General features: G+C 40.8%; 1 protein-coding gene across 1 annotated transcript in view; it reads right to left on the reverse strand.

Annotated features, from left to right (window-relative positions):
• The window catches only part of MAP1A (microtubule associated protein 1A), an 80,032-nt gene that overhangs the window by 43,022 nt on the left and 11,971 nt on the right, over positions 1-25,039 (reverse strand). The window contains exon 2 of the mRNA XM_063314523.1: positions 16,758-16,859. The gene's annotated coding sequence lies outside the window, so the exon portion shown is untranslated. The remainder of the gene's footprint in view (positions 1-16,757; positions 16,860-25,039) is intronic.

Raw genomic sequence — 25,039 nt, forward strand, 5'->3', positions numbered from 1 at the left:
TCCTGTCTGGATTACTGCAACGCGCTCTACATGGGGCTGCCCTTGAAGAGCATTCAGAGGCTTCAGCTGGTGCAGAATGCAGTTGCACGGGGAGTAAGTGGAGTGGACACACGTAACACCACTGCTACGGGAACTGCATTGGTTGCCAGTGTGCTTCCAGGTGCAATTCAAGGTGCTGATTGTCACCTTTAAAGCCCTTCATAGCTTGGGACCGGGTTACCTAAGGGACCACATTCTCCCAGATGTTTCTACCCGTCCAATTTGATCTGGTAGATTGAACATGCTACGGATCCCGTCAGCCAAAGAACGTCGATTGGTGGGGACTAGAAGGCGTGCCTTTTCAGCCGTAGCGCCTGCCCTCTGGAATATTCTCCCCTCAGAGATCAGGATGTCCCCAACCCTGTTGGCCTTTTGTAAGGCCGTAAAGACCTGGTTACGTCCCCAGGCCTGGGGCCCCGAGTGTGGTAATGGTCCCATTTCTTGGTTGTATTGACATCTTACATTGTTTACTTGGCAGCCATGTATATTTATTTTTTATTGTAATTGTTTTAATTGTAATTGTTTTATGATTTTATGGTTTTTATTGTTGTGAGCCACCCAGAGTCACTGGTTGAGATGGGCGGCTATAGAAATTGAATGAATGAATGAATAAATAAATAAATGGGTTTTCAAAGCCAAACAAGATGAAAACGGAGAAGTACAAAGATACAAAGCTAGACTAGTCGCAAAAGGCTATTCACAAAAGTATGGACTTGATTACGATGAATGTTTTGCTCCCATGTAAAACATACCACAGTCAGAATGCTCCTGAGTCTAGCAGCTTCCAGGAACATGAGTGTTGAGCACCTGGATGTAAAGACTGCATTTCTACATGGAGAGATAGAGGAAGAACTGTACATGCTGCAGCCTCCAGGCTTTGCCAATCCCAAGACACAGCAACTCATTTGCAAACTTCAGAAGGGGATTTATGGCTGAAGCAAGCAGCAAGGGCATGGAATGAGAAGTTGAACCAAGTACTTCTTAAGCAGGGTTTTCTTCAAGGCAAAGCTGATCCCTGTCTCTACACAAGACGCAGAAACGGCAGAGAGGTGTACATTCTTTGTTATGTGATTTGATGATTTGCCGTAATAGCAAAAGAGACTTTGATGAAATCGTGTCCAACCTGAACAAAGAAGTAGAAGGTACCTAAAGGGCACTATACTTCTAAAACTAAAGTCGATGAAGATTCTCCGTCATCCAGGTGGAATTGTCTGTAGATTGAGTCATGGCAACTGGATTTCTTTCTTTTTGGTAGAAATGTTTTGCTGCTTGTCCAAGCAGCTTCTTCAGTCTGGGCAAAGGTTGGTGAGGAGACCGCATATACGTCTTCCAGGGTGGCTGCATTGTCCCTACACCTGAACGGCTGTTAATTGTGCCGTGGAGGTGTGGATTGCCTTTGGGATGTCTTACTCCTAGATCCTCTGTTCATCCCCAAGTGGATCGTTGAGAGTGGCCTTCCTGGTGGTCTTCCCCCCCCCGAATCTTTATTAATTTATTTAAATAAACATAAAATTACATACAAACAATAATATCTTGCAGTACAAAAAAGAAGAAGAGAGAAGAAAAAGAAAAAAAGAGAAGAGGAGAGGGAAAAAAAAGAAAAAAATGAAAAAAATATATATAAAAAAATAAATAAAAAAAAAAAGGGGGATAAAATGAAAAATAAATAAATAAATAAATAAATAGAAAGATTAGGGTTTCCAACTTTCTAGACGGTACAGCTTAGTATCCTAGTGTGTTATTTTTTTCCTTAATTCTCTAAATTGCCTTCTTTAATTCTAATAAGAGATTAAACAAAGTAATTTGCTATTTACATACTATATGATCATATTAACTTTTAAGTCCATTCCACATATTTAAAAAAGGGTGTCCAGTCCTTTTGAAAATCTTCCATATTTTTATCGTTTAGTTGGTCCGTTAGTTTTGCCATTTGTGCCAAGTTTAGGGATTTAAGTATCCATTCTTCCACAGATGGGATTAATTCTTCTTTCCACTTTGCAGTGTAGATAATTCGGGCCGAAGTAATCAAATACAGTAGAAGTTTTCCATAGTTTTTTTCCAAATCTTCGTTCATAAAGCCCAACAAATAGAGTTCCGGTAATTTATCAATATTAACTGCCAACATTTTACAAATTATATTATGTAGAGATGACCAATTTTTTTTTTGCTTTTTTACAAGTCCACCACATATGGTATAAAGTTCCAATTTCTTTTTTACATTTCCAACAAACATTTGACGTATTTCGAAACATTTTCGATAATTTTTCAGGAGTAATATACCACATGTACATCATTTTATAAACATTTTCTTTTAAATTGTAATTTAATGTAAATCTTAATCCCTTAGTCCACATCCTTTCCCAAACATCGTATTCAATATTGTATCCAAAATTTTTCTCCCATTTATTCATACATTGCTTAATTTGTACATTTAGTATTCCTTGTAATAACATTTTATATATTTTAGAGATCATGTGGTCATTATTAGCATAGATTTGTTCATCCCACCAAGATAGTTTTTTTGTAAATTTGTAACTTTTGGCATCTATTTTAAATTGTTCTTTTAATTGAATATATGTAAACCATTGACATGAATATCCTTCATTTTCCAGTTCTTGTCTTCATTGTAAATTTGGTCCCTTCAAATTTTATTAAATCCGAATATTTTAGCCACTTATGGTTTCCTATTGTTTCTCGCCTTACAAAAGCTTCTTGTGGGGAAATTCATAGTGGTATTGTTGATGTTAAAATAGATTTATATTTTCCCCAAATTTTAAGAATAGACGGTCTAACACAATGATTGTTAAATGTTTTATTTACTTTCAATTTGTTATACCATAAGAAACCGTGCCATCCAAATTTTAAATCATGCCCTTCTAAATTTAGTCATTTATGATCTTGTAGGGTGATCCATTCTTTTAACCATAATAGACCACATGCCTCATAATATAGCCTGAAATCGGGAAGACCCAAGCCTCCTCTTTCCTTATCCTCTTGTAGTAATTTAAATTTAATTCTTGGTCTTTTCCCTTGCCAAATAAATTTTGAAAGATCTTTTTGCCATAATTTAAATTTTTTATCAGTTATAAATGTTGGAATAGTTTGAAATAAAAATAGCATCTTCGGCAGAATATTCATCTTAATTGCAGAGATTCGTCCCATAAGTGATAAATTTAATTTTCCCCACCTCAATAAATCTTGTTTAATTTCCTTCCGTATTTTAACATAATTATTTTGAAATAAATCACTAGTATTGGCTGAAATCTCTATCCCTAAATATCTAACTTTTTAAACACTATTAAATCCTGATTTAATTTCTAATACATTCTGATTATTTTGTGGCATGTTTAAATTTATCATCTTCATTTTTTGATTATTTATTTTAAAACCAGCTAATTCTCCATATTCTTGTAGTGTCTTTAATAAGTAATCAATTGATATTAAGTGGTTTTGTAAAGTGATAACTAAATCATCCGCAAAGGCTCTTAATTTATATGTTTCTTGTTTAATCTTTATCCTTTCAATTTGATGATCCTGTCATGAGTAAGGATGGCGAGCAGGGGGCTCCCACCCAGACTGTCAAGCGCATGCGTAGCACTGAGGAACTGTTCAGCCATTCAAAGAGACACAGATCGGGACCGCCTTAACCTTTGGGGTTTATATGGCTGGGTTTTTCCCACGCTTCCTCAGTTTGTTAGGATTCTTGTTAAGTACTACTAATAAATATTAGAGACCAAGTCATTGTCTCAGTGTGTTTCCTGGTAATCAGGACAGATCCTTTCCAATAGCTTCTCTTAGAACTTCCAATACCAATATAAATAATAAAGGAGATAGCGGACAACCTTGCCTTGTTCCTTTTTCTATTTGACCTTCTTGTGTTATCTCTTCGTTGATCACAATTCTGGCTTTTTGAAATGTATAAATTGATTTTATTGCTTTTATAAATATATTGCCAAAATCCATCAATTCTAAAGTCTTAAGCATAAAATTTCAATTTAGGTTGTCAAAAGCTTTTTCAGCATCTAAAAATAACATAATCTGTTTTTCATTATGAAATTGAGCATACTCTATTATATTTAAAACCGTCATATTGTTTGTTATATATCTTTGGGGTAAAAAACCATTTTGATCATTATTAATTATTTCTTGAAGTATTGTTTTTAGTCTTTCAGTTAGAATTAAAGTAAATATTTTATAGTCATTGTTTAATAACGAAATAGGTCTATAATTTTTGCATAGTGATGGGTCTTATTCTTCTTTTGGGATTAGTATGATATTTGCCTCTGACCAAGATTTTGGTATTGGATTTCCTAACAGAATCGCATTCATTAAATCTTTAAGTGGTAACAAAATTTGATCTTGAAAATATTTATAATAACCTGCTGAAAATCTGTCTGGACCTGGAACTTTGCCTGTTTTCAATTTTCTAATTGCCTCTATAATTTCCTGGGTTGTCATGGGATTGTTAATTAATGCTTTTTGGTCTTTAGTTAATTTCTTTAAATTTTGTTTTAATAAATAATTTTGAATTTTATCAATTGAAATTTCTTGTTTCTTATATAGGTTTATAAAGAAATTATGAAATGCCTTTTTAATTTTTTCATTGTCAACTAATTCTTTCCCATTTTCTCGAATTTTAGTAATTTTTTTTCCTTTTCTTAATTTGTATGCTAACCATTTTCCAGCTTTATTAGCATATTCAAAATTTCTTTGTTTAATATATCTCAATTTTCTTTCAATTTCATCTGTTGTGAGTATTTTTAATTGCTGCTGTAAAATTTTTATTTGATGATTTATACCTTCATCTGATGGTCTTATTTGAATATTTTTTTCTTTTATCTTAATCTGATCAAGAACTGTTTGAATTTTTTGTTGTGTTTTCCTCTTTAAGCAACTATTTAAATACATAAAATATCGTCTCATATGTGCCTTGCTAGTATCCCATACTGTCCCAATACTCACTTCATTATTTAGATTCCATTCAAAGAATTATTTTAATTTCTTTTGGCAATCTTCTACAAGTCCTTTATTTCTCAACAAGGTTTCATTTAATCTCCACCTATAACTTTTTGGGTGGAGTTTTATAACCAATTGAACTGGATTATGGTCTGAGAAGGATCGGGGGAGAATTGATACATTTAAAATTTTATTTGCCAAATATTTAGATAACCATATCATATCGATCCTGGAGAACGATTTGAATCTGTCTGAATAAAATGTGTAATCTCTAGCCATACTGTTTTTATATCTCCAGGCATCTACAATAGCCAAATTTTCTGACATATCAAAAAAAGATTGGGGCAATTTTCCTTGATTTTTTTTAATTTGTTGTTCAGATTTTCTGTCAATAATTGGTAAGGTAACTCCGTTCCAATCTCCCATCATAATCCAATTGTTATAGGATAATTTGGAAAGTTCATTTGATAAATTTTGATAGAATTTATTCTGATTATCATTAGGGGCATATACTCCAACCAATATTGCTTTAGAATTTTGTAGTTCTAATTCTATTATTAAATATCTCCCATTTTTATCATCACTTATTAATTTAGGATTTAGATGGGGCTTTACATATATTACAATTCCATTTTTTTTTCATTTGCTGCTATAAATTCATTTCCTAATTTGTTATTTACCAGATATTTACTGTCTTTTTTTGCAATATGAGTTTCTTGAAGACATACTATATCTTGTTTTAATCTGTATAAATAGTGAAAAACTTCTTTCCTTTTAGCTGGGGTATTGGCTCCATTTATATTCCAGGAAAGGCATTTTAGTTCACTCATTGGAGAGGAGTATTGCAAATTCTTTAGAACTTGAAGCTAGTTCCTCTCCACTTTGTTCCTCTGTATTTAAATGTTTACTTTCTTTACTTTCTGGCCTTTCCCTTCTACCTGTTTCTGGTTCTAAATCTTTCTTATATTTTCTGAGAAATTCCTGAGCCTTAAAAATAGTATTCAGTTTATATCTTTGTTGTTGGAATGTGACATTAACTCCTTCCAATACTTCCCACCTAAAGGGGATTTTATTTCGTTTAAGGACTTCAGTGAGAAAGAAATAATCTCTTCTTTTTTTTAATGTTCTCAGTGGTATGTCTTTCAATATCATAATCTCCTCTCCTTCGATATTAATTTTTTCCCCATAGGAGGCCTGTATTATCAATTCTTTGGTCTTCTTCCTCGCAAATTCAATTATTGTATCTCTTGGTTTCCGGTTAATTTTTGCATATTTTGAATTAACTCTGAATATTTTTCTATATCTTCTTCTAGCCTTTCTTCCTCCCATTCAATTAAACTTGCAAGCATTTGAACCACTATTTCCCTTATTTCTGCCTCTTTTTTTTCAGATACACCTCTAAGCCTAACACAATGTTCTTTTTCTTTTAACTCTAACACAGTTAATCGGTCTAATTCTATATCATTCTCTACTTCTAATTTCTCCACTCTTTCTCTTATAGGTAAAGGTAAAGGTTTCCCTTGACGTAAAGTCCAGTCGTGTCCGACTCTAGGGGGCGGTGCTCATCTCTGTTTCTAAGCCGTTAGAGCCGGCGTTGTCCATAGGACACTTCCGGGTCATGTGGCCAGCATGACTCACGGAACGTCGTCTTTCTCTTACCTCTTGAATGTCTGCTTTTATTCTTTTGTCCATTGTCTCTAACTTATGATCTAACCTTTTTTCAAATCCATCTATTTTCTCCTCTAATAATTGCATTACATTTTGAGTAATATTTTGGATTGTTTTTTGCGTAAAGTCTTCAAACATGGCTTTCAGCCATTCTCCTTCCCCGGCTTCTGAGCCTCTCCTATTCTGTCTCCTTGTATTCATTTTGTTCTTATAGAAATCTTTGTTTACCTATCTTAATCACTACACCTAATGTTATATTTATCTATATAAAGCAATGTATAATATTTATATCAAAACATACAGAGCATACAATTCAAAATAATCTTATAAACATCTGCAATATAGTCCAATATGGCACTAGAAATTAATTAATTAATTCAGTTCCTTTTAAGTGAGGACTGGCAGTAAAGCTTTTTGTCTCCAAAGTATAGAAAAGTTTTTTTTCCCCTCCGCTTAGAAAGTTTCTTCTTTTTCTCTTCTGTGGTCAAAAGTTGTTTCTTTTACTAGAGATGAAGGGGCTGCAGAATTGCCTAGCTAGCTAGGCTACTCACGCGGGTTCTACCAATGTGCCTCCAGGCTTCCCGGCTGCTTTGTTGTTGTGGCGAAAGTGAAGTGTTGAAAGAGAAAGCAAAGCTTTTGCCGGCAGCGCTCCTTTCCTCGCGCTGCCTACGAGGTCTGCCCGTCTCTCTCCGACTCCGCAGAACTCCCAACCTCTGCGTTGTAGATATTAATTTTTCCGAGCTGTTACGCAGCTCGACCAGCCGCCATACTCCTTCACCGGAAACCCCGCCTTCCTGATGGTCTTAATCTTCCTGGGGACTGATGAAAGAGCAGCATGAAAAATGGGGGACAAGTTGTGTCTGAGGCCTCCAACCTCTATTGAGGGAAGGATTTTCCATTTTGGCATGAATAGATTCCTTAACTCCTCTCTCAAACCACCTATCTTCTCTGTCCAAAATGTGAACATTGTTGTCCTCAAATGAGTGTCCTTTTTCTTTTAGATGAAGGTAAACTGCTGATTCTGGTCCTGTGGTGTTGCTCCTCCCGCGTTGGGCCATCGTCTTGTGTAAAGGCTGTTTGGCTTCCCCAACGTAGAGCTCAGAACACCCCTCACTGCCCTGGATTGCATATACTCCGTTGGTCCTCTTATGTTTCGGTGTTGGATCTTTAGCGTTTACAAGCCTCTGTCTCAGTGTGTTAGTGGGTTTGCAATATACCGTTATGTGGTGTTTTCCAAATATCCATTTTATCCTTTCTGACACATTTTATCCTTTCGTGTCGGAAAGGATAAAACGGATATTTGAAAAACACCACATACCTGTATTATAGAAAGTAAGCTACTTCTATTTTTCTTCATCTAACTACTATATCTCCAAAAAGGGAACGCCTCCTTCCATGCCCAGCCAGGTTTCGGTAATGCACGCCAGGTCTACCTGCTCCTCCGTGATCAAAACACTTATGAGGGGGACCTTTTTGTTAACTGACCTGGCGTTACAAAGCAGCGGCCGAACGTCAGGGCCACCACTAGTCTGCTGATCAGGGCCTGGGGTTGAGTATGGAAGGCTGGAGCATGCCACACGTAGAAAAAACCAGGGGCACCTTCCTCTAAGATGACCCACCCTCTGGCTCCCATCATATTGTCCCCTTCCCATCACCACCTTGATGACCTGCCCTGCCCTGCCCTACATCCCCCAGAGTCTCAGAATCCATTAGCCCCCACTCCTGGACTTCCAAAAACACTGGTTGAGAATAGGGGTCCCTCCATTCAGTCATACAGCCTCACTCCCTCTCATCAATCACAAGGCAGTGGAGGGCCCTGTCAGTGCACCAGTCATGCTCTCAGCACTGGCAGGGACCAACCACCACCCACACACTCACTCACTGTGCCCACCTCAACCTCTCTCGCTGGTCAGCAGGGGGGTACCCCAGCCACTACTCCTCACCCCCCACCTCTCACTCAGGGGGTGAGTGTTCTCACACTCCCCATCCAAACCTGTACTCCCTCTCACATCTCTCCCCCCGAGGGGGAGTACACCGTTCACCTAGGAGGGATCCCCAATAACTCTGATTATATGTAGAACTGGGACGGTTAGGAAGAGATGGCCAGCTTAGATTCCACTGTGGTCTCAATACTGCTGTTCCAAAGTCCAAAGCCCACTGGATGCAAATAATTGAAATTCCCTCAGGGGGCACCTGAGTCAGGGGTCCCTAAACAGACCCCCAAAATTCACCATAGCCACTCAGGCCACCACATCACTGAGGTCACGTTATCGGACCCCTACCACCACACCACCCAAATCTGTTGCGGCACTGCGTTGATCCCTCAGTCCAGGGCTCACCCAGGTCGTTCCGTTGGGTTGCAATTCAGTGTTGTGTCAGACCACCGGCCTGCTGAGTCACTGCAACTACATTGCCTATCCACTGCCCCATGCCCCAAGCTACGCCGCCAAGGCCTGTTCATTGCCCAGGTCTACCGTGTGTCTGCCGAGGTCACCACTGCACGACTCCATCCATCACCAGGGCCCACTATCCCGCCAGGGTCTGCTGAGCTGCCCACGCCGGCTTAATATGCCGGGATTCACCGCCCCACCAATTCCACTGTGCCTTGCCACTGACAAGTGGTATTATCACCCCCATGTCAACTGGGGATGGATGTCCATTGAAGTCCCTCACTGCTTCCCACTGCTCTATCCAGGGGGGAATCCACCAAACCCACACAATATGTTGGGGTTATTCCCTTCAGCCCCCCAAAACTTTGACCGACCAGCCTGGGTTGGGTTAGAGGCTAGGTGTAGTTTTCAGGCTCACCCCCTCAGAGCGCCAGCCGGTGTTTGCTTGTGATCGCCATCTTGGAAATTATAGCAGAGAGAAGAGCTAAAATTGCATCACCTTATCTGCAAAGAAGCTCAAGACCCTGCGGGCACAGGTGGTCTTCTCACCCACCCTTCCAGTTCATGGAAGAAGACTGGCAAGGGAAAGAGAAAGGCTGAAGGTCAATGGCCAATTACACCAATGGCATAAACAGGAGATTTCTTTTCTTGAGCCACGGTTTCAATTATCAAGATGGCAGACTTACAGCACACGGAGGGTTGCACTTCATATAAACTGGGAAAAATAGATTTGGCCAAAGCAAAACTGGGTTTGATTAGTGGAGGGGATGGGAGTTTTAAACTGACCTCAGATAAAGAATTGTGCAATATAAGGAAGTGGGAGTATTGCCTTAGTGATAGCCTTTATTGCTATATGTGAACTATAGAAGGTGAGCTTGAATTCTTAGCATGGGAAGGAAAGTATTTAAGAGGTATATCAGACATTTGATAGGATAAATCCCATGACTGAAATGCTCAGAGGCCCTTTCTTCTACCTGGGCCTAAAAGCTGTATTCCAGAAATGATATTAGCCATGCCATCTTGAACAAATAGCTTTCTGCTTGGATACAACATAAATTTTTATTCTGTTTATTTATATACCATGTGCTCCCAGCCAGCAGAGGAGCCCATGATTGCTGACAATCAAGTTCCAGAACATAACTCCAAAATAATTTAAACTCTTGGACCAGCCTGAGGAGTTCTTCATAAGGCAGGGTCCCTCTCTGGGGATCATCGCAGCCCAGCCTGAAGAAGAAGAAGAAGATCTGGGCATTGGCGGACTCACAGAGAAGCAGCTACGAGAGCTGCAGGATATGGTAAGATTTGGTGTTCAGAAATCAGAAGTCATTCTGATCTCATTGATGATCTGGGCTTTAAGTGTTCTCTAAAAGGAGGTTTCTGTGCTGGTTCCTCAGTCTTAACTTGTTGAACTTAGGAAGCATTCTTTTTCTAGAGGCGTGCATGAAACTGAAAAAAAAAAGGCTTGTTTTCAGCTTGGAGCAAAACAGCCCACCTGGAATGTTTCATCAGAACTATCTGAGCTGGCTGTGCTCCAACAAGATAAAAGTTGAGATGCCTCAGCCACGTATTTTTTGGTCTAAAGGACAAAACTTGAAATGTTCTGAGTGTTCTGTGATAGGGAAAAATGGGAATTCAAAACAAGTGCTTGCTCCCTCAATTTTTGATCTCGAGCTACATGAGGTGACAGATGAGGTCCATGTTGAGAGCCAACTACACCAAAATTGGCTAAAGGAACTATTTTTTAAGCAAATGTAAACATGTTTTAAAGCAACTTTTGTGCATGTGTTTTGCAAAGGCTTTGCAGAACCTTACAGAAGCCAACAGCAGCAATGGACTTACTTCAGCATAGCCTAGGAGTAACATAGCAGCAGAATATAGTTTTCAGGCTGCTGGTCTGAGGCTGGTTCCCTTGCCAACCACAAGGTCTTATTTGGTGAACAAAGCTCAATAAACCAAAGTAACAAATGTCTTTGGGGAAGAAGACTGATATTTAAATGATGCTATAAGCAATAAAAGCAGCAATGTTGTCTTTACACTTTGCATGCATTCAGAAAACTTAGCAAGTGTGGGCTGGTAACGGATTTAAAAACCAAGAGTGCCCACCATTCACCAGAGTCTCTAGAATGAGGAATCATGCGGGGAGCTGTAAGGCTTGGTCCTGGGTCCACTCCTCTTCAGAATATTTATTGATTATTTGAAGGATGAGGTAGAAGGAAGGAATGCTGATCAATTTTACTGATCAGATTCGGTGACCTAGCTAATAATCTAGAACAAAATTCAAGCTGATCTTGGTAGGTTGCAAAAGTGGGCTGAATTATATTTAAATGAGTCAAATGCAAAGTTTCTCACTTAAGAAAAATATATCCATGCACAGATGCATTCAACTGGATTCCTCTGAGATCCCTGGCTTGATTATGGCATGGGGGAAAAGGTACCCTTCCTGCAGGGAGACAGGGCCCATTTGGCCTTCCCCAAGTAATTGATGGGCCCAGTGGGGCTTGAGAGAGAGCTTGGGGTTTTCTTGGATCAAATAGTTCCTATGTGGCCTCTCCCTGTGTGTTGATCCTGGGGTGTGCCTTGGTTTACTGAGCAGCTCTGGAGATGAAGCACCAGAAAAGACATCTGGAGTGCCACTGGAGGAAAACTCGAAGTGAGACTGATTAGACACAGGTGGTAATAAAAGCGTTAAAATGTCAACATTTTATTACCTTGTGGTAATAAAAGCGTTAAAATGTCAACATTTCTCCACCCTTATTGGATCCACCGATAGCTGTCCAGCAACCTGGGTAACCTAGTCTCTGTTGGGTAGGGAGGACCCCTTGGAACATCTGCTGAGCATTTTTGAGGATTATTCAGAGTGAGGATTAGGATGCGTTTGAGCCTTTGACTCTCAAGGAAGGGGACAGAGCTCTCTGTACTGTCAGCTTGGCCACCTGTTTACTGGATCTGTGCCGCTCCTGGGACATAACATCAGCCAAGGAGGTGACCTGTGGTTGGGTCCATGCTGTGGTGTTGGCCTTTCTGAGAGAAGGGCTGGTACCTCCTGCCTTGAAAGAGGCAGTGATATGGCCCCTACTCAAGAGGCTGTCCTTGGACCCCACAGTTTTTGACAACTACTGACTAGTCTCCAAACTTCCCTTTTTGGGGAAGGTTGTTGAGAAGGTGGTTGGTCTAGAGCTGATGAGAACCCTGGAGAAAATTGATTATCTAGACCCATTTTAGTCAGGTTTCAGTCCAGGATTCAGTATGGAGACAGCTTTGGTCATACTTGTTGATGACCTGTGGCAGAGCTGGGATGCTGGTGCATCCATCCTTGTGCTTCTTGGTCTCTCAGTGGCTTTTGGTACTGTCAACTATGGTATCTTTCTCAGCCAGCTCCTTGGGTTGGGGATTGGGGACACCATTTTACAGTAATTCTCTTCCTCTCTCTGGGGCTGGTTCCAGTTGGTGTTGACTGGCAAGGAGAGATCATACCTTAGGCCCCTCACTTGTGGGGTGCCACAGGGTTCTATTCTCTTTCCCCTCCTTTGCAACATCTACATTAAACCGCTGCATGAGGTCATCCCCTGGTTTGGAGTTCAGTATCCTCAGTACACTGATGATACCCAATTATATCTTTTGACCCTGGGCCAGCCAAGTGAGGATGTCATGTTTCTGTCTCAGTGCCTGGAGGCTGTGCAGGTTTGGATGGGGAGGAACCATCTCCGACTCAATCCTATCAAGACCGAGTGGCTGTGGGTGTTTGGACTGCCCAGATCTGGGGATATTCCAACTTTGACCTTGGATGGGATGGCACTTACCCATTCAAGGTTGGTACGCAATTTGGGAGTCCTCCTGGACTTGCAGTTCCTGCTTGATAAGGACATGTCAGCTGTGGCTAGGAAGGCCTTTGCACAACTCCATCTGGTGTGCCAGTTGTGTCCTTTTCTAGATCAGGGGGCCCTTCAGACAGTCACCTTGCGACTTGACTACTGCAGTGTTCTCGGTGTGGGGCTGCCCTTGAAGACCATTCGGAAGCTTCAGCTGGTCCAGAATGAGGCAGCGCGAGCAGTAATGGGCATGCCTTGGTATGCCCATGTAACACCTTTGCTTCACAAGCTGCACTAGTTACCAGTTTGCTCTCAGCTGCAATTCAAGGTGCTGGTTGTTACCTATAAAGGCCTACATGAGATAGGTCCTGGTTACTTGAGGGACCTCCTGTCTCCCATAGCATCTGCTTTGCTGATTCATACCTGCTGGGTTGGTGTGTCCCAGGTTGCTTGGAATAAACAACACCATCTCTCAGGAGCCCAGAAGTGCACCTTCTCCTGCCCTTTGAAATGAAGTTCTCCCAGAGATCCAGATGGCCTACACTCTGCTGTTGTTTAGAAAAGCTGTGAAGACCTGGTCTTCCCCCAGGCCTTCGGCAAGGGAGATTAAGGCCCCTCACTACATTGTGTTTGCCATCTTTTATCTTATTTTTATTGATTTTATTGTAATTTCTTTGTTTGATTTTTGTGTCACCCAGAGTTGGTGGCATACAAGTTTAATAATTTATTTATTTGTTTGTTTAATTTATTTATCTAATTTGTCCCTGCCCATCTCCCCCCCATTAGGGGACTCTAATAAATAATAATAATCATAATCAAATACTTATCTGAAGTCCTATTTGGGCACCTCCCTTTAAAAAGAGATGTGGACATGCTACCAGGATGATAACAGGTGTTGAAACCAAGTCCTTTGAAAAATGGTTTAATTTTACTGACATGTAATAAATAAGCTTCAAGCTCTATTTTTTTCTAGCTGAAGTTGGGGTGGAGGTGGAATGTGCACTTCCTGTGATCTGGATATAAGGACTAACAGTTATTGGGTGTGAAATGAAATGGAAATCATCTGCTGTAATTTTCCAACACTTCTGTTTACTTTCCTCACAACAGCAAGCCTATAAGATGGGCTGGGCTGAAAGAGAGCGACTGACCCAAAATCATCCAGCCAGCATCTGTGCCTATGTCTCCTGGTTGCTAGTTGTCAGCCTTCCCAGGTAGACCAGACAGGAAAAACGACCAATGAGCTAATTCTACTATATTGTAAGGCTAGATTAACAGAATCTTGCAAGTCTGAAAGTACAGATCTCCCGCTGTCTCTTTTACAGCCTGATAAGTTAGGGAGGGTCTCTTCTGAGCCTCTTGCCCCATCCATTATCCAGTGGTGGGCTATGCCCTCTCTTTCCCTAGGTGGCATCTCTCCCCCCCAAGGTTATTCCCATATACCATTACACTCCCATAATATAACCAATTTTATTTCTGACTTCTAGACTATCAGTCATTCCATCCCTAATACCTAATTAGATGGAAACATTTTCCCCCCACTGACATCAAACATGTCAGAGCAAAGAGATTAATAAGACTTTCATAATACCTACCCTGATAAACCAAAGTGAAATCTTAAAACTTGTACTTTGACATTTTGATCTTTTAACCTGTTTTTCTTTTTTCTTTCAGGAGGGATGTTTCTTTTCCGGGGGGGGGGGAATGTGTCAGAGGATCATCCCAGAAGCAATAGTTAATAGCCTCTGGAATTTCTCCACTGCCATGCGTTGTATAAGGGAGGGGGGGAGGAGTGATTTGTTGCTTAGTAACAGAGACAGTACAAGCAGGCACAGAGGGAACTGTTGTGGTGAATCCCTTATCTGAAGTAACACCATCTCGAAGAACAGAGCCTGGGAACGGAGCCATAAAACTGAAAAACGTTGCAAGCATTCAATTTCAAACAGGAGGCGGGAAAATCCAATGAACTTAATGAGGGGGCCAAGGGAATCTGATTCACTTGTGACTTTGCAGGACAATGGACTGTATCTCAATAAAATAACTTTCCTGTGTCCAAAGAGGCTTGTGGTGAAGTTTATTAATATTGGGATATCTGAACCTACGATCCTCACACATACACATATCCTGGATTTATTCTTTAAATTCAGGAGAGTAATTTTTTTTCCAGTTTTGCAGCATTATCTTCTGTGCTGTACCCCAAGCTTGATAAAGCCAAAGCTCTTTGTAAGATGACAAATTCCATATTTTAGGAATGTAAATTTCTTACATCATCAGCATAGGAACTCTAATATCCTTCCCTTTTTAAAAAAATATTGTGGGTCCTTTCACTTGAAATAATATTTTCTTATGAATTAGTTTCATTTTTAAATCATAGGAAGCGTATTTCACATGTTTTAATACCTGGACTCACTGATTTTCCAAAATCAGATATTCCAATTGTTCCTTTCACAGATCAAATATAATATTAATACTAACTTTCATTTCAATTTTTAATACCTTATAAAAATGAATGGTTACTTTCCATTCAAGCACAGCTTCTCTTAAAGAAGCTAAAATTGAAGATACCTTGGAAACTGTTAAAGCATCTGGGCCATATTGTTTAGTTGCCAACTCCAAATATTAAAGACAAGTCAAACTCAAAAGAGAATCTCTTAAAAACTTTAAAACAACCATTAAAAATCCACTTAAAATAGGAATCCTTTGTTTAGCCCAAGTATTCCAATAAAATATATTCCCTGCTATTTTTAGTTATATGACAGCATCAACTTCTCATGTGATTCGGGATCAGATTGCAACCACTTATTTATTAACAAAAGATATGATAGAATTTTCAACTGATTCACTTTATTTACTCCTGAGCAAACACCCACAAACTCAGGATTCGCAAGTGTCTTAGGAAAAACTATGGTGCAACCACCCCAGGAGTATTGTATACAATTTTGGTCATAAAGAATAAGAAACCTCTAGGGGTAGGAAGGTTTTGAAAAAGGCAGCTGGAGATATGAATACTAAATCAACAATTCACAGACCAACGCAGGGCTTCTCAACCAGGGTTCCGTGGCACCCTTGGGTGTTACAAGAGGTCACCAGGGGTTCCCTGGGAGATCACAATTTATTTAAAAAAATATTTCAAATTCAGGCAACTTCACATTAAAGAGATCAGTTTCATTCTTTTATTTTCAGTTTAAGAATACTGTTAATGTATATCTACAGGCCTACCTGTGAAACAAAGATAATAATTTTGTAACTACTGGCCTATATTTGAGCCTGAATGTACAGGGGTTCCCTGAAAAATATTTCAAGGGGTCCTCCAGGGTCAAAAAGTTGAGAAAGGCTGGGCAGCCCAAATACTACAAGCATTCAACTGCTCACTGGAACAAGAGTGTTTTGAAGACCTTCTTACAGGTTAGGAAGCTGGGGACATTCCTTATCTTGGGAGATGGGTGCTCTAAAGAGTGGGAGTAACCACTGAGAATGCATGTTGCCCAGCCCCCCTCCTCATGTCCTATGCGATGGTTGTCTGAGGCAGGCCAAGTCTGGGTGGGGAAGACAGGCCTGCAGATCCCTTGGGCCAAGTCATGCACAGTGTGAAAGGTGATGAGCATCCCTTTAAACTGGGCCCAGAAACAAACCAGCAATATGTAGCGAAGTGATTGCAGATCGCCACCCTGGGTTGGCAGACAAGTTGCCATATTTTGGGCCACTTAAAGCTTCCAAGTGGTCTTCAAATGCAGCTCCATGTAGTATGCATTACAGTAGTCTAGTGGCAAGTGGGGGCTCAATGCAGGCATATCAGTTTATGGAGACTTCTGCCTTCCTAAGGATTTTCTGGGTCGGTATTGATATCTTACTCCCAAAGCTTATTGGAATGTCAAAAGATGAAGAAATGGACTCTGACCTTTGACCTCTGATGAAAAGTGTGCAAGATGGCATGTGACAAAGAGTCTGAGCTGCTTATTCAGGTCGCAGGATTGAAGGTCAATGTCCCACGAGCGAACACCTGTTGAAAGACAGGAAGTAATTCACAGGAAGTAATGCACTGGATTAGATCAAAGGGACTTTAACCAATTGCAATTAGAGAAATACAATTGAGGTTGTGTAGAAGGAGACACACACACACACACACACACACAGAGTTCTGGCAGGACTTGCCCAGAATATACTTATTCTCAATCTACCTTTCCTGGAGCAAGACATGGCTCTTGGTCACGTACAGAGTCAGATTACCCCAGCCCCTCCCTGTGGTCATTTCAAATCTGGGGCAGAATTTTGGGGAGAATCAGGGAAAAAGAATGGCTAGGAAGCCGATGCTTCCCTATATCATGAGCCTCTGAGGAAGGCCTGGAACAAGCCTTGAAGCATAAGGCTGTTTTGCTCCAGGAATCCTTTAATATCAGTAGAAACCAAGAAACTGACTGGTCAGGAATATTGTGCTGGGTTTAGATTTTGTTTCTCTGATCTTGTCTTCAGATTTCCCTGTACAAGCTAGTTAATTCTGTGCAGTTTCAGTCTTCATCTGTTCTTCAGGCTGAGCATGTATTTAGGAACTTTGATTTGCAGTTGGCTGAAATTTCAACAGCATCTCTCCTAAGCTGCTGCAGAGAACTTTCTCACTGCAACAGTTCATTGCATCTTCTTGTGTATTTTTTGTTTAGATTACCAGCAGTGGCATCATCATGATTTGGACAGCTCTGCTATTTATTTTTTCAACACTGAATACTTGCATTTTAATATTTAAAGTTAAAAAAAACTTACGTAATATCCATAAATGTCGCATAAGTAAAACCAATAATGTAGATAAGAACCCTACAATGTATTTCTTTTTCTCCTATAACAAGCCATGATTACCAACTGTGACAGCTAAAGTCCTCGTTAACCACAATTTAACCTATGGTGTATAGCTGGATGTCACACCAGGGCAAACCAGATTATGGTTGATTGAGAATCAGGACAGAGTGAAGATTGGATTTTTCAGGCTTCCTGGCAGAAAGGATGTCTTCTTCAGAGGAGCATGGTCATTACCTGAGATTTCTTCCCTGTTGTCTCAGACTACTGCCTCCATTGTTCCTTTGGCCTGCCTCTTCAGGACCACAGCCTCGTTGACGGTTGTGGGGCTTTGCCCTGAAGCAATATGCTTCCCACTGATCCTCCAATACTGACTGTAATTCCACTTTATTTCCTTCAGAACTTGCTGTTCCAGCCCTTCCCTTTTCTAGGCCTTCTGCTGATCTGTCCCTGATGGTCTGAACAGCTCCCTCAGCTGTGGCCCCTGTGTAATTTTTCATTGTTTCAGTGTTTCCAGCTGACGGGGGGCTCTGCTGGGATTCTGCTCTTCAGCCATTTATTGGTCTTTAAGTCCACTAGGGAACTAATTCTCACACAATCTTCACTGTCTGGAATGAAGCTCCCTGGGCTATTGCGCCTGCTGTAATGCCAGTCTGACAATAGATCCAATAACCCAGGGAACAGCAAGGCTCCACTTCCCTGGATATGTTCACGGGGAGACTGGATGGCCATCTGTCAGGAATGCTTCCATTTTGATTCCTGCACTGAGTGGGGCTGGACTCATCGGCCTCGATGCCCCTCCCAACCCTGGGAGCCTAAGGCACCTTCCCATTGCCTGACCCTGGCAAACCTCTGAACATCAGCATCTGCATGCAAAAGGAAGAAACTCTTCAGCTGTTTTTTTTACACTCAACACAATCTCTGTCACTCTTCACTGACCTGAATCAAACCTGTCAGGTGAATTGGTAGCATCATAAAACATAAAGGAAAATTCAATAAAATAAATATGAATTCTCTTTAAAACCAAACAAATCAGACTGAGGATGGCACAGAGACCATGAATCTACAATGGTGGGGATCCCTGCATCAACGCTTCCTCCTCCTTCTTGGGTTTGGGAATTAACAATCTCCATTACCTCTTGGGCACACCTCCATTACCTCTTGGGCATTACCTCTCGTCCTTCCATCTTGCTTGTATGCAGACATTTCTATTTCCAATAGAAATGTGTCTACAAAGAACCATGAATAAGTGCGTTCTACTATGAATCTACTTGTATCCAGATCTACTGAATAAATGTCAGCTATCTTTTTCTTTTCTTCATCTAACTACTGTGTGAAGACTGAATTTTATTTCTGAATGTAATTAAGCTTAATGTGCAGGTTTCTTTTTGGTTCATGCTTCTACTTTGCAAGATTGTTGTTAGCTGCTTGGAGTTCTTTTATTAACCTTTAAAAACTCCATCAATTGGCCAGTGGACCAGACTTCATAAGCTGCACTGGTTCAACCAGCAGCAGCAGCAGCAGCAGCAGCAGCAGCAGGAGCCTCGTACCCCTCATTCCCAGGGTGGCATCTGTAGAGGCAGGGGGCTGATATTTTGAAGAGAATTGCCCCCCAGTTAGGGAATTGTAAAATATGTCTAATTAAACTTTATTTCATTACATGGCCCACCAGGAGGCAGGCACTATATGACCACTATATTCCATTCTGTATGGGACTCATCAGATGCAGGTAGCCAGATGTTACTCCATGGGGTTCAATTCTTCTACCAGGAAAGGAACTCACAGATCTTTGCCCTTTAGATGACTATATATCTGGTGCATTAGCTTCAGAAGCTGTCCAGGCCCTGGCCCTAAGCAGTTGCAAAAGGATCAAATCTATTGGAATGGCCTCCCTATCCCACCTTCCTTTAAGCTCTCAAGGCAGAGACATTATGCCATACCCCCAAATATGGGTTGTACATGACTTCCACCTCCCACTTGGACTTCTCTATTTTTACACAGTTCCTCCCTCCCTCCCTCCCTCCCACCCTCCTTCCTTCCTTCAGGCCTTATTCCAGTTCTGAGTGCACCACTGCTTGCAGCCAGGGAGTTGGTGCCAGACTTTTAAGGTGGTCCATGATTGCTTTGTTACAGTGCCATTGTTGGAGTTTGGAGGCATTTGGTAGAACTGTATTCTCCCCACAGTTAACAGCATCCTACTGACACCGCTGCCCACGATCTGTCTGCTTATTCCTCAGAATATATCCTGCTTAGGCAAACTGAAGATGGCTTAGCGAAAGTGGAGCTGATGACCACGGCAGAGACTAAGGAACCACTGAGTAGATTGGTTCCTCGGAACCTCTTCAGTTAAGGAGAGGGCAGGAGATTGCCCACATGTGCTCCAGACAGCTGCTCCTCATGAGACTGCAGGACAGTGGTTTTCTGCAGGTTTGAGTGCCGGAAGATGATGGGATTAGCTCGCAACCACAGTGCAGACTTTTAAAGGACACTAAGTTTGCAAGCCTCACTTTCTAATCACTTTCAGAAATTGCTCATTAACTACTTGTAAGCTATTAGAGACCTTTGGAACAACAAGTTTGAAAATGCTGGGTGAGTCTGGCTTCAATCCTGAATGAAAGAAAATGTTAATCTTAGAATCTTAGAATCTTAGAATCTGAAATAAACAGCAAAAACCTAAATAAGATTTTGATCTTAGAAAGTTATAAGCGGACTAAGGATCCAGATAAAATTGGAATATTGAAACTTTTACAATAAAATTTTGGAATTAATTACCAAGAACAAACAGCTTCTTGAGGGAAATAGATTCTGTTTTGGTTTTTACAAGACATAACAAAGGTAAATAATTTCCTGATTTCATTAGAGGGAACTAAAGTTTTTAGGTACAGAAAAGATTTACAAGCCTGTAAAATGTTGCAAAGTTTTATAACAATGAAAATACTGAAGGGGACTTTTGAAGAATGTTATCAGAAAATAGTAGTCACAATATCAACCATGTCAGTAATGATGTCTGCTTCTATGGATAGACTAGTCTATGGATAGACTATATAAAAGGTGTTATTGAAGAAATGACAGATGTAGAACAAATTGTATCTGACAAGATAGAGATGGTATCAAAAGTGGATTTACAACTGACAGGCCAAGAGGATGACTTAGAAAAGGACGTTTCACTGGATCTACAAAATAAGCTGGCTGAGGTTTTAAAATTTAAAAGGGAAATACAAATGACAAGCCAAGAGAGTGACCTGGATAATTTTTTCCTATTGGATTTATTAAAGAGGTTTGTTAAAGCCTTGAAGAACTTTGTGTGATGGGACAAAGAAGAAATGAAGAGAAATCAAATCCTACAACAATATTTGAATGATCTAAATATTAAGATTGTTAGAAGTAAAAGGAAGGAATATTAAGTTGGTTTATTTGATCAAGGCTAAAACAAGATATGCTGTTACTTCTGGTTACATCTTTTCAGTCCTGGTATCAGCAGAAAGTCCATAAAGAGTTCTTTATGGACTTTCTGCTGATACCAGGACTGAAAAGATGATGTTTTATGGATTTGTTTTAGATAAGAGATGGGATATGGGATGAAGAGGTAAATGTTTGTAAACTTAGAGGGGGTGAAGAGTCACTAAATTTGTTTATACTTGTTGTGAAGGTTGGAAGTCATTTCTTTATATATTTTTTTCTCTTTCTTTATTATATTCTTACTTTTTCTTCTTTTTCTTCTTTCTTGCTTCTTGCATTTTTTACTCCTTCTTTCTACTCTTTTCTTTCTTTAAATTTAGTTTGTATTAGATTTTACTATTATAATCAAAATTCTTAATAAAATTTTATATATATTGTATGGATGTATATATGTATGTATGTATGTTTGTATGTATGTATGTATATACAGTATGTGTGTGTGTATGTATGTATATGTATACAGAGTGTGTGTGTGTGTATTCCCTTCTCACCCCTATGGGTAAGTGTCTTCCTCAGCCTCAGGTCCTCTACCAGAGGCCTGGGAGTTTGAGGGTTCTGTGCAGTATCTTAGCTGTTCATAGCACTGCACTCTTCTGGACAGAGAGCTCTGATGTTGCTCCTGGGATCCATTGGAGCCACTCTCCCAGCTTGGGGGTCACAGCCTCAAGTGCCCCTCCCACCCCTGGGACCACTTTGGTCTTCACTTTCCACATCCTCCCTAGTTCCTCCTTCAGGCCCTGGTACTCCTCCAGCTTCTCAGCCTCTTCCTTCCTGATGTTGCTGTCACTTGGCACTGCTACATCTATCACCACCGCTGTCTTCTGGTCCTTGTCTACTACCATGATGTCTGGTTGATTGGCCAGTACCTGCCTGTCTTTCTGGATCTGGAAGTCCCAGGGGATCTTAGCCCTGTCATTCTTCACCACCTTCTGTGGAATCTCCCATCTGGACTTGGGAGGGTCTAGCCCATACATTATACAGATGTTCCTGTACACAATGCCAGCTACTTGGTTGTGCCATTCAGTGTGTGTATATGTGTGTGTGTGTGTGTGTGTGTATCCTGCTTATATTGCAGCTAACCTGCATATCTTGTATCTTATCAACATCAATATCTTGCATATTTTGAAAGCCGCCTGGAATCACTGTTTGAGAGCTGGGCAGCCATATAAATTTGTTAAATAAATAAATAAGGCTGTCCCACTATCTACCACCTGTGGAGATACCCCTGTTCTTGTACTAAGGCATTGGGGGGGGGCGATGTCAAGATTTCATATTTATTTATGTATTTATTTATTTACACACACACAGCAGAATGTCCAGCCACGCAATGTCCAACCCTTGTCAGCAGCCTTTTTTTTAAAAACAGACTGGTCTACTGGTGGTTTGCAAGACTGCTGAACATGTTTAATAACAGTCCTAATGAGTTTCCAGAAGTCTTGTAAACCAGTTTTTATAAGGAGTCCATATAATGTCTAAATGGTGTTTTGTGAAGTGCAGAACAATGTTATGTGGACAGATGCCTCAGTGGAAAGCAGGCCTCCCTCATGGAAGGAGACATGACCACAGCAACCTCAACCAGCCAATCGGAGTCTGACTGATGTGGTATCACCAAGATTGTGAAGGAGGCATCATGGACTGTATGTACACTTAATACTTGTGTTGGAAGAAGACAAAAAATACTGTAAAAATGAAACAGCTAAGAATTAATTTAAGCTACTTTTGCAGTGGGTTGGAGATGTCATGAGGATATGTCTTTTAAAATGGTTAGTGGGGCATCTCTGAGTCTTAAAGAAGAGCCTTTGAGCATCTTTTTGTCATAGAACAAAAATATAGGTCTGATATGGAGTGCAGTAGAAACTACCACGAACACACATATCCCATGTGCCTCTACCGATTGAGCTAGAAAAGTCATGACTGCAATGTTTTTTCTTTTTAATTTATTTTCTATCCCACCTTTATTATTTTTATAAATAATTCAAGGTGGGGAACATACCTAATACTCCTTCCTCCTCCCATTTCCCCCACAACAAAAGCCCTGTGAGGTGGGTTGGGCTGAGGGAGAGGGGCTGGCCCAAGGTCACCCAGCCAGCTTTCGTGCCTAAGGCAGGACTAGAACTCTCCTACCACGCCTGATTGGCTCTTGGGCTGAGAGAGAGGGACTGGCTGAAGGTCACCCAGCCAGCTTTCGTGCCTAAGGTGGGATTTGAACTCTCAGCCTCTTGGTTTCTAGCCCGTTGCCTAAACCACTAGACCAGACTGGCTCTTTTGCTGCTGCAGTGTTGCAAAAATTTGGATCCCAAGCATAGATTCTCATGAATCCCAATTTTTAGTGAAAGTATAGTTAATTACATCTACATGGAATTAAGTATAAAAATAATGCTTGTAGGTTTTGGTTGAAACTGCTATTGGGCAAAAATATATATCTGATATTCATCCTTTTTTACATGAAATCCAAAGTGGCTGACTGAATCCATGCATATATTATGTGAATCATTAGATGGAGGTTTACATGGTCCATTTGGGCCTCTCCCAAGCTAAAAACATGTGAAAACAAGCAACGTATGAGAAAAGGCCAGAGCAGAAATAACTGCAGAGATGAGGGAGGAACATCCTGCCATTACTGCACAGCTAGCTGGGTTTTGTTGAGCAGGAGAGAATTGACTCTGATTAGCTGCTAGGCAACCACCTCTCTGACTTCAAGGGGAGGAAGTTATGGAAAGTAACAAACCCATAGGGGAACTGGCAATATAGCAAAACTGTTGAGAGATTGTATGCTGAGCTATGAGGGGTAAGAAGAAAAGCTGCTCTTTGCTAGAGATATATTCTGACAGCTGTCGAATATTGATTGTGAAATGTCTGGCTAGCTGGTTTACTTCCTGCTGATTAAGTAGAGACTGTATGAGGAATATAGCAGCTGGCTTAAGAGTCCCTAACAAATTTTTCCTCTGTGTCAGGAGTTTGGCTAACATGAGACCCTGAGAAAAGAATAAGAAGAAAGAAAAAATGTTTCTACTAGTAGTGCTCTAAGGGAAAAAAAACCACCTGTTGGATTGTCACCTTGTTGTGGTGAGTGGGCTTGCGTGTTCTCAATGAACCCTGTGAGCGAAGCCATCAGAAGTCATGTACTGCTGGTAGGGTCACCTGTGGTGGTGAGGTCCAGGGGGAGGACCCAGACAAAGAACGATCCACGAAAGTCCTCAACGGCAGAACAGGTGGAAGATAGCAAGGTTTATTGTCAAAACGGCTGCGAAGGTGGATGAAGGCTGCAGCAGATAAAAGGTCACCAATTGTCATGGTATCCATGCCATTGGATTAGTGCCTTTTTCTGTGAAGATGGTGTGCTGATCGTTGTGCACCGATCTCTACACATAAGACAAATTCACGCACAGGCGTCGTCCAACCACACTAAACCCAACACAAACTGATTAAAAGCCCCATGGCGATTGGCAAATGGCAACGGGGGCAGGACTGTGAAATCCAGAAGCCCCTAGTCATGGACCAGCACATGGGCAGTGGATTATGGATTCAGTCATCCCAACTCAAGGTCTGATGCAGTCGAGTGGTTCGGCAGCCGTATCCATGACTGAGCAGTCCCATTTAGGATCCACTCTGCTCACCCCATATGGGGAAGGGGCTAGAAAAGGTGCTCTAAACGTAGTCTGCCTCATTTTTCTCCCTGATTGGATTACCGCATCCAATGGGGTCACTATATAGTGGTTGTAAAAGACATATGAATTTCAGAATGTGGAATATACAGACACTGCAGGACAATATGGATAGTGAACACCCTGAACACAGAACTGCCATTATTGCAAGGGAGTTGAGACATTTTAATATAGATATAGCAGCACTTCAAGAAACCCAAAGAGCAGGAGAGGGACAGCTGAAAGAAATAAAAGGAGGTTATACCTTCTTTTGGAAAGGACTGCCTGAACA

Source organism: Candoia aspera, chromosome 13 (genome assembly GCF_035149785.1).
Source record: "Candoia aspera isolate rCanAsp1 chromosome 13, rCanAsp1.hap2, whole genome shotgun sequence".
Taxonomy (NCBI): domain Eukaryota; kingdom Metazoa; phylum Chordata; class Lepidosauria; order Squamata; family Boidae; genus Candoia; species Candoia aspera.